Here is a 10,183-nt window from a genome sequence, read left to right on the forward strand (position 1 = left end):
TGTTCTACTCCATATGTACCTTTGCAACCTCACATGCTTTAAACAAGCACATCTTTCCTTGACCATGACTACGTATTTTTATAGTTGTGGATCTTTATCTTGTGCATCCCTCCTAACATGGGAGACCACTGGCTGGGAATCTTTACATAGCCTAATCTCATATGCTCCCATCTCTGATGCCACTTTGAGGCTGGTGATGAAATATTTTTTACCCTGTTTGGTTATTAGTGATTTAAAAACCAAACCAAAAGGATACTTTGACAACAATCCCTTTGTAGCTCTCAAGAATGAGGAAAACTCCATTCCCTAGATTGTTTGATGGCTCATATATGAAGAAGATCTAGTTCGTTTACGATTATTAGGTGAATGGTGTCATCTCATAGATGAAATAGTCCAGACAATCTGCAACTTATTTGACTAACTCATTTGCAGGCACCTGAGTGAAACACCTTGACTTCATTATCTTAACCTATTAAGGTAGTCGTCTACTGACTAATCTAATTTGCGTCTCACGCTGGTTAACTCATTTAGGCTAATCTTTGAAAGACCCATGAAAAATTATTCATGGAACACCCTTTCTAACTGGCTCCAGTTACATATGGAGTGTATGGGTAAAGTAGCGAACCATGTAAAGGATTTCTTGTCATGGAATTTGGGAAAGATTTCATTTTCAAATTTACATTAATGGCTAGATCCTCTGCCTCTGATTGAAGTTGAGCAACATGCTCGATAGTGGATTCGTTAGTGTCTCCTACAAACTTTATGAACTTGGGAATTTCCATTCCCTTATAAGTTCATCTTGTAGCACATACTCAGATAATGCAGACCACTAGGCCAGAATTTGTTCGACCATATTAACTATGTTGTTTTACCTCCCAAAATGTTTTTGTTAGATATTTCTAACCACTTGGTCGGCATCCTGATTTCTATTAACTAACACTACCTTAGGGCCATTTTGGCCTTCGTTACCTTCGACTACCCAGGGTACTGGTTGTATGATATGTATAACCTGTTACGGTAGTTCGTTATTAGGCACTAATAGGGTAAGCGCTTAAGGAACACCAAAGAAATCAGCAATTCGCCCCATCTATTGAGCCAACTGTTGGTAACTATGATTTATGTTTTGAATCAAAGGATTAAACACAATGCTTATTTGTCGTGTAAGCATGTGCACCATATCATGGTTGCTTTTGTCCAATTGTTGCATCACAGATTTATAGGGAACTAGTAGTTAGGGATTCTCTATATGACTTGGATACTTTAGTTCTATATAGAATAATTAATGAATTTTGTGACCCTTGACCAATACAATCATATTGACAAATATACTAATACAATGTTAATCATCAACAACGGGTATCTCTACCGAATTTGACACACATCCTTTTATGTGGGCTTCATCATCTAGCTTACTTCCACGCGTCTTTTATTTTAAAACTGCTGCAAACCAACTATCCTTCTGATAACTGCCTCTGAAACCCCCTAACATCCTCTGATTTACTTATATAGTGTTGTCCAGACTTCCTTGGTTTTGCTAACCCTTAGACTAAAAATATGCTAAGTCCTCGACATCTCATCAATATGTTGAATTTGACACGTTGTCGAAGATGATTCATACATACCCTTTTCGAGATTCTTGACATGTTTTAAAGAGAGGGTAATCATAATCTTGTGGATCTGTTCTTGAGACTCCTCCAAACCAATCTTAGCACGCTAGTTAAATCTTCTTGGTCGACGTGACTATTGTATAAAAGACTAGTTCTTTTCATACTTAGTTATATTTCAAATTTGTTTATCATCATTTTGTGTCGAACCACTTAGCTAAAATTTTCATTAACAATTTGTTAATTGAAAAATTTAAATGATCTTAGCATATTTAAAAGAATTTTTTTATAATTAATGTGAAAAATATAACGTTTTATACAATATAATTTTAGTTAATATCAGTAGTAAAATACGACGGTTTAAATGGACGTAATTAGCAATAAATTCTGAAGGTTTTAACAAATGTATAATTAATTGATATTTGTTTTTGATATGAAATATACGACGTTTGAAATATCCACTATTTGCAAACAAAAAAGCTCTGTGCAGCGTTTAATATTTAGCCACTAGTATTTTCTTAGCGGCAATCAAATTTACGGCATTTTGAAAAGTCGTATTTTTTAATTATGGTAGTCCAAACCACCACAATCTTCTTTAAAAAGTCGCCACAATTTATGCACTTTATTGTAGTGAGTTTGTCATTCTTTTGTCCCTTGTGGGTTAACATTGTGTGTGTGGTATAAAATTTTTCAATGGTTATGTTTGCACATATTTCTTCCTAGAGACTATATGCTTCTTTTTTAGTCTTTCTTATCTTTAGAGGTGGTAGGCCGAGTCTATGTGTGGTTTTGTTATGACCTAACATGCTATAGTTTAGTCGACCATTTATAATGCCTATAATAATGCCTATAATAATGTTATCTTTATTGGTGTTTCAAAAATTATGAAAGAGGTGGAGAAGAAGATTATTTTTTTTGGCCTGAAAATGATTTCTAGGCAGCTTAGGGGTGAACTCATGTATTTTCTCTAACTTGTTTTAAAATCCCATCCTTTGTTTTAATTAACAAATGGTGGATCAAATGTTTGCTTTAGTTCTGGAATATGTAGTGATTTGTGCTTTTGTGTTTTCGTAGTGAGTTCTAATTTATTGATGGTGATTCTGACAGTATAAACTCTAATTTAAATGTTACGGGAAGTTGTTCTTTAACTGTTTAGACGCTTTTTCCAACCTACTTTTATTTGTTTTGTTGGTTGTTAAAATTTTTTTAGTTGGTATTTCATTTGTATTAATGGTGGTGTCATTGTAGTTTTGTTGGTTGTTACTTTTTTTAGTTGGTATTTCATTTGTATTAATGGTGGTGCTTATGACACTTGTGTTTTGGGACTGTCTTTATGAATATATTATTTTGTGATTAAAAAAATTTCAAGTTGGTTAACTAATATTAGAGATTTCAAGGTGATACTTTGCATGTCAAGGCTATGGAAGTTTGGCATTTAGTCTTTAAATAGATGGGATGGTGCGTCTCTAGATGGAGGGGTGAAATAGTGCCCAATGTTTTCATTGTTGACTAGATTTAGAATGAACAAAATAGAAGATATGTCTCATTTAATATTATTAACTCACTCATATTAGCTTATAGAAAACCATCTATTATACTATAAATCCACCTGAAAGTGAGATACCACACTTGAGTTGCAATTTGTAGAATTTGACATTTGGTCATTTTAAGTCAATATCGGATTAAAATTGTGATCCGATGCAAACTATAATTTTTTGAATATTTAATTTTGATCGACAAAATTTTATTTTTAAATATAATTAAACTGATTTTACGGATAAATCAGGTAGATTTACTAAATTTAATATTTATTAGGTTAAATCCAAAAAAAGCCTATTTATTAAAAAATTCATTAACATTCTCTTTTTAGTTAAAAAAACTATCAAAATTTTAAGATGCCCTCAAAAGAACTTTTTTTATTATGGGGGAAAATTTATTATTATTTGATAATAATTTTAATATTATTTGACATTAATTTTGTTCATCATCGTATTCTAAATTACAAACTAAATAATACTCAAATTTTCATATTGCATATTTTTTATATTTTTGTGAGTACAAAATGCCACCATTAAATTATAAAACTAATAATGACATAAGAATTTAAAATTCTTAATTTTATAATAATAAAAAATAAATATAAATATTAATTAGATTGAGTCGGGTTTGGTTTTGGACAGATCTAAAATAATCATCTAAATTTGATTGAAGCAATCATACACTACCAGCATTTGATCGAACTTGATTTGTTTGATAATAACAATAAGTCTATAAATTTTAATAGGTTGTTCAAATTTGTCCATCAACTAACTTGAATGTAATAACACAGTGTTTTCATAATTATAAATAAGGTTAAATATATGTTTAAAGTATATTAAAGTTAGATATTTTTACTTTTCGTTCCTCTAAAAGTTTTTGTCAAAGAATGATCCTCCTAAATACATTTAACCATACTTTTAGTATCTCGTGTAATTTAGTGGCGATTTTTAAAACTTAGCGATATAATTAATATCGGTTTTAGCAACAATATATTCCCTCCGTTTTTTTATTATAAGTCGTTTTGAAAAAAAAATTATTTAAATATAAGTTGCTTTATAATTCCAATGAATAATTAATGCTATTTTTTTTATTATATCCTTAAATATTTATCATTCTCTCTCTTTTTAATTATATATATTTATCTTCCACATGACATTAATGAATGATAATTTTGTAAAAACCTTTATAATTTTTCATTTTCATACATTAATTATTATTTTTCTTAATCTGTATGAAAAGTCTAAAACGACTTATAATAAAAAAAATGGAGATAGTACTATTTTGCGACTGAATAAGTGATACTTATAACGACAGTTATATAATAGAAAGAACCAAAAATATGAATGACAAAAATTAAAAAGATAATTCTTTAACAAATTTTTTTAAAAGGAAAGATTTCAAAACATATTTAACCCTTATCAATATAAAAATACCGAGAAGTCACTTCGTAGTTAAAACAATAATTTAGCACAGCCAAATTAAAATAACAATTTTAATATCATAATAAAAGAATGAGATTTCATTTTTGACTGAGTCACTTATGGTTGGTTCTGTCACTCTCTAGGAAAAAAGGGAATGCAAGATATTTATCTTTTATCAAATGACAAAGAGATTTTTATATATATATATATATATATATATATATATATATATATATATATATATATATATATATATATATATATATATATATATATATATATATATATATATATATATATATATATATATATATATATATATATATATATATATATATATATATAAAATTTTATACAGAAAACTATTATTTTTAACAAATATATTTTTGAACAGAATGGTCTGACCGTTGATAGAACTTTTAATGATTTTTTATACTAGTTTAAACTGGACCACTTATATTTTTTTATTAATCACTAGAAAACAAATCAATCTTTTAAATTTTAAGATTTTTATTAGCGTGAAGCAATGCAGGAACACATTTTATTTTCATATGTTGAACAACCTAATTTTTATATTGTGAAACTATAGTTCTATCCATTTAACTTTTTAAATATTTATTTATTTATTTTTACACTTAGTCAACAAAATAATAAATAAATTAAATGTAATGCTAACTTGTACTCTAAAGAGATATGTTAAAAAATCTATAAATATAATGTTTGTGTTGGATATAGAAACTTTGTGTTCAAAAATTGTGTATTGATTTGATTAAAAATTTTCAACACAAATATTTTATTTATAGTTTCTTAACATGTGTCATTTGGACACAAGTTATCATTACTCATAAATCACTACAAAAAAGAGCTCAATAGTGACGTGATTATCACGCCACAAACAGAAAAAACACTTCACAAATCATTAGGTGACAACTTTTAGTGACGTGATTTTCACTTCACTAATTAGTCAGTAAAAGCATCTTTATTAGTGACGTGATTTCCATGTCACTACCTAGTGGCATGCAAATCACGTCGCTAAATTTGCCTAGAGACTTGTAAAAACGCATTTATGTTTGTGAAGTTGCGACGTGATTTACATGTCACTACTTAGTGACATGGAAATCACGTCACTAATATTTTTTTTTAAAACCAAATATTATATATATATATATATATATATATATATATATATATATATATATATATATATATATATATAATCAAATTAATAAACTAAATATATTAAAATTAATTAATAAAATTTATAAATTAATTCAATAAACTAAATATAAATCTAATATTAAAATTAAGAAAGTAAAATTATAAATCTAATATTACTAAATAATGTAATTATAATTTAATTAATAGTTTACACAAATTCAAAATTAATTAAAGTTATAACAACAAAATAAAAACTAAACTAAATCAACAATCAATCCGGGTCGGGAAACTCATCCTCATTTAGATTTTCCTGATCAGTCGGCGCAAAATCCCCCATATATGGTTTCCACCAAAGGATTGCATAAATTGTCGCATTTGTGCCTCCATATCCGATTGTCTTTTCGCCATGACCTCCATTTCCCGCTGATGCTCATTCCGCATTGCCATCATTTGGGCCTCCATTTGGGCTTTCAGTGCCGCTTCACTTTCCGCCGCCTCACGCCTCACCTCATTTATCGCCAATTGTCTTACAATGTCTCTCTGTTCATCTGTTAAAGTTACAAGACGTGAACCTCCTTCCCCGTCAAGAACTCTTTGATATAGAGTTCTATCATCAGATCTCAAGGTGCCTGCCAAATTTCCACCACCAAAAAAACACCCGTTAGGCCCCTTGCCGCCAATGACTTTACTCCAAAGATAAAAATCTACATCCGGATGAAGCGGCTCTCCCGGTCTTGGAGTATACCGAGGATTAACAGTCAGAAATTGTACAAGCAATGCCTGATAATCATCCTACACATGCAAAAAAAAATTTAAATATAATTTAGTTGCCACATGAATTTCACGCCACAAATTTAGTTGCCACATAATTTTCACGCCACAACATGTCACATGCCACATGAAAATTATAACACATACATTCTACCTGTTAGAATTAATTAATAAATCAGAATAATAATATCGATTTAATTCATACATTATAACACATACATTCTACGTGTCGGAATTAATTAATAAATCAGAATAAGAATCCTGATTTAATTCATACATTATAACACATACATTCTAACTTTTATCACCAATTTAATTCATATATATCAACACTTTATCGGCACTTCACAATCACCACCAAATACATCACAATTCATCGCTTAAAGAAATACCGATAGCTTAAAAAAATAATACGGATAGCTTAACCAAATATAATACCCAACTTAACCAAATAATACCGATAGCTTAACCAAATATAATGCGGATAGCTTAACCAAATATAATACCCAACTTTAACCAAATAATACCGATAGCTTAATCAAATATAATACGGATAGCTTAACCAAATATAACACCCAACTTAATCAAATAATACCGATAGCTTAACCAAATATAATACCGATAACTTAACCAACCAGACAACATGCCATATGCTGGAAAGTCGTTGATGGTCCACATCAAGGCATCTCGCATAGTAAAATTTTGTTTACGTGATATATCATAAGTCCATTCTCCACCAATCCACAACCTCTTCAAATCATCAATTAAAGGTTGTAAATACACATCAATTCCGGCTTTTGGACTCGAAGGTCCTGGAATGACGCACGTCAAAAACATATATGGTTTTGTCATGCACATCTCGGGAGGGAGGTTGTAAGGGGTTACAATAACTGACCAACAAGAATACGCACTTCCCGACGCTTGAACATAAGGAGCAAAACCATCTGAGCATAATCCAAGCCTGACATTTCTAGGTTCTGCGGCAAAATCAGGATGTATTCGATCAAAGTGTTTCCATGCCTCGCCATCAGATGGATACCGCATAGTGCCTGGACTTGTTTTGTTTGTATGATGCCATGTCATCTGACTTGCACTGTGCATTGAAGCAAACATTCTTTTTAACCTTGGAATTATCGGAAGATAAAACATGGACTTTTCTGCTACACGGTCTTGATTAGTGTTAATGGCTCTACTGCGAACTTTATATCTTGGACTCATACAAAATTTGCATTCCTCCAACAATCCATCTTGAGTACGAAACTCATTGTCATAAAACAACATACAACCATTAATGCAACAATCAATCTTTCTTACTCTTAAGCCCAACTTCGACACCAACTTCTTTGCTTCATAAAATGTTGTAGGTAAGTTGTCTTTCGTTGCAGTTGAGTCCAACATCATTTTTACAAAGAATTCCAAACACTGATCAGGAACATTCCAATTTGACTTGGCGGCCAATAATCTCACACACATTGATAACTTGGAGTCAAACGAACCGTCAAACAACGGCGTATTCATCTCATTCAACAACTGATAAAATCTTTGCGCTTCTTCGTTCGGCATCTCTTCCCCATCACAATCTTCAGGTTGATCATAGGTCACGTTCACACCAAAAGCATCCTCAACCATGTCACCAATCTGATTAAAGTTTTCCTCATATTCAATAGGCGGTCTTTCCTCATATTCCATTGGCGGACGACTACTTGAAGCATGCGTACTGCTAGTCTCTGGTAAGTTACTCGGCAATTTTTCACCATTAAACGTCCAAACCCAATAATTTTCCATGAAACCCCTTCTATACAAATGTCTGACCACTTCATCTGGGTCACTAATTATAGGTCTACATTCACATTTAAGATAGGGACACCTAACTCCTCCTTCGCTTCGACAACATTCTTGAGCAAACGCCCACGTGATAAACCCATTAACTCCTTCTATAAAGTTGGGTTTAAGTGCACGTCTTCCTGGTTCCACTCTATCGTACATCCAACTACGATAATACAAATAATATTCCATACTGCACATATATCCAATCATTCTCTTTTTAGTAACAATAATTAAACATTTACTTATATCAACTATAAGTAAATAATTAAACATTTACTTATATCAACTATAAGTAAACAATTAAACATTTAATTATATCAACTATAAACAAAATATTATTATATTATTTTTCAAAACAAAATAATATACTTCACACTATAATAAACATTTTTAAAACAAAATAATATACTATTTTTTAATAACTATGTAGCTAGTAACCTTCATTTAAAATGTTGTTTAAAAAATACTAATTCACACTATTTTGTTCTTAACAAACTTATTATTCCTTTTAAGAAATATAAAATATAATTCAAATCTATTGTATTTTATTTTAAATATATACCTAATATATTTCATTTCTAATAACATTTCACTTCTATTTTGTTCATCAATTTTTATGATCTCTAATCATCAAAATTCAATTATACCAAATATACAAACTTATTATACCTAATATATTTCATCAATTTTTCATCATCTCTAATCATCAAAATTAAATATTCAATCAAAATTCAATATTCAATCTATTTCAACTCTAATCATCAATTTTTTTACTCTAATTTACAATCTAATTTTCTACAAACCTAATTTACTACAAAACTAACATTCATCAATTTTAACCTTCAATATAATTTTCTACAAACCTAATTTTCTACAATCTAATTCATCAATAAAAAAAAACCTAAAAAAAATAAAATGCCAAAATTACCTCTATCTTCCTCTATCAATCTTCAAATATCTTCCTCTAATCTTCAATCACAAATATTACACCTAAAAAAAATTTATAACACAAACAAATAATTATACAAATCAAAACGAAATTAACAAATTAAAACGAAATTATACAGAAAATTAAAAAGGGTTTCATACTTACCTTGAATGGGGAAGAGATTTTGGGAGAAAATGAGGAAGAAGGGTTGGAGAAAATGGGGAAAATGGGGAAGAATGAGAGGAAGAAGAGAAAGAAAATGGGTAAGAGAATGGGGAAGAAAGGGTTCTGGGAAGAGGATGCACACGCGAATGACTATATCAATTTTAGCGACGTGATTTTCACGTGTCTAGGTTGCGAAATGAAAATCACGTCGTAACATGCACACAATAATTAATGTGTCAGTCAAACTGTTGGCTTGGTATTCTAAATAACTTTGCAACGTGAAATACACGCCGCAACAAAAAAATATGAAAATTTGAAATTCCCCCCTTTGTCAGACTACTTTATCTGTTTCCATTTTACTTTTTTTTTATTTAAAGGTTGCGACGTGTTTTTCACTTCGCAACTATTTTTTTAAAATAAAATTTCAGACACTCCATGTGCCAACGTTGGTTTTATTTTTTTAATATTAAAACCTTATAGTGAAGTGACGTGATTATCACGTCGCAACTCACTTTTTTGAGCCACGTGATAATCACGTCGCAACATTACGTGGCTAGATCCAACTTTTCTTGTAGTGAATTAATACACAAATAAAGATAATATAGTATTTAAATTGATTTTTTTTAATAGAGTGGTATCCTTCCTTCCGTGCCGACTAATCCACCCGAGAGGAGTTTTTTAAGCTCCCCACGTAGCCTCCGAAAGTTGGTCCTGGGCTCCTTCGAACTCAGGACCTCAAGGGAAGCACGCCCTTAAGACCCAAGCTCCAC

The sequence above is a fragment of the Vicia villosa genome, linkage group LG5 (genome assembly GCF_029867415.1).
Source record: "Vicia villosa cultivar HV-30 ecotype Madison, WI linkage group LG5, Vvil1.0, whole genome shotgun sequence".
NCBI lineage: Eukaryota > Viridiplantae > Streptophyta > Magnoliopsida > Fabales > Fabaceae > Vicia > Vicia villosa.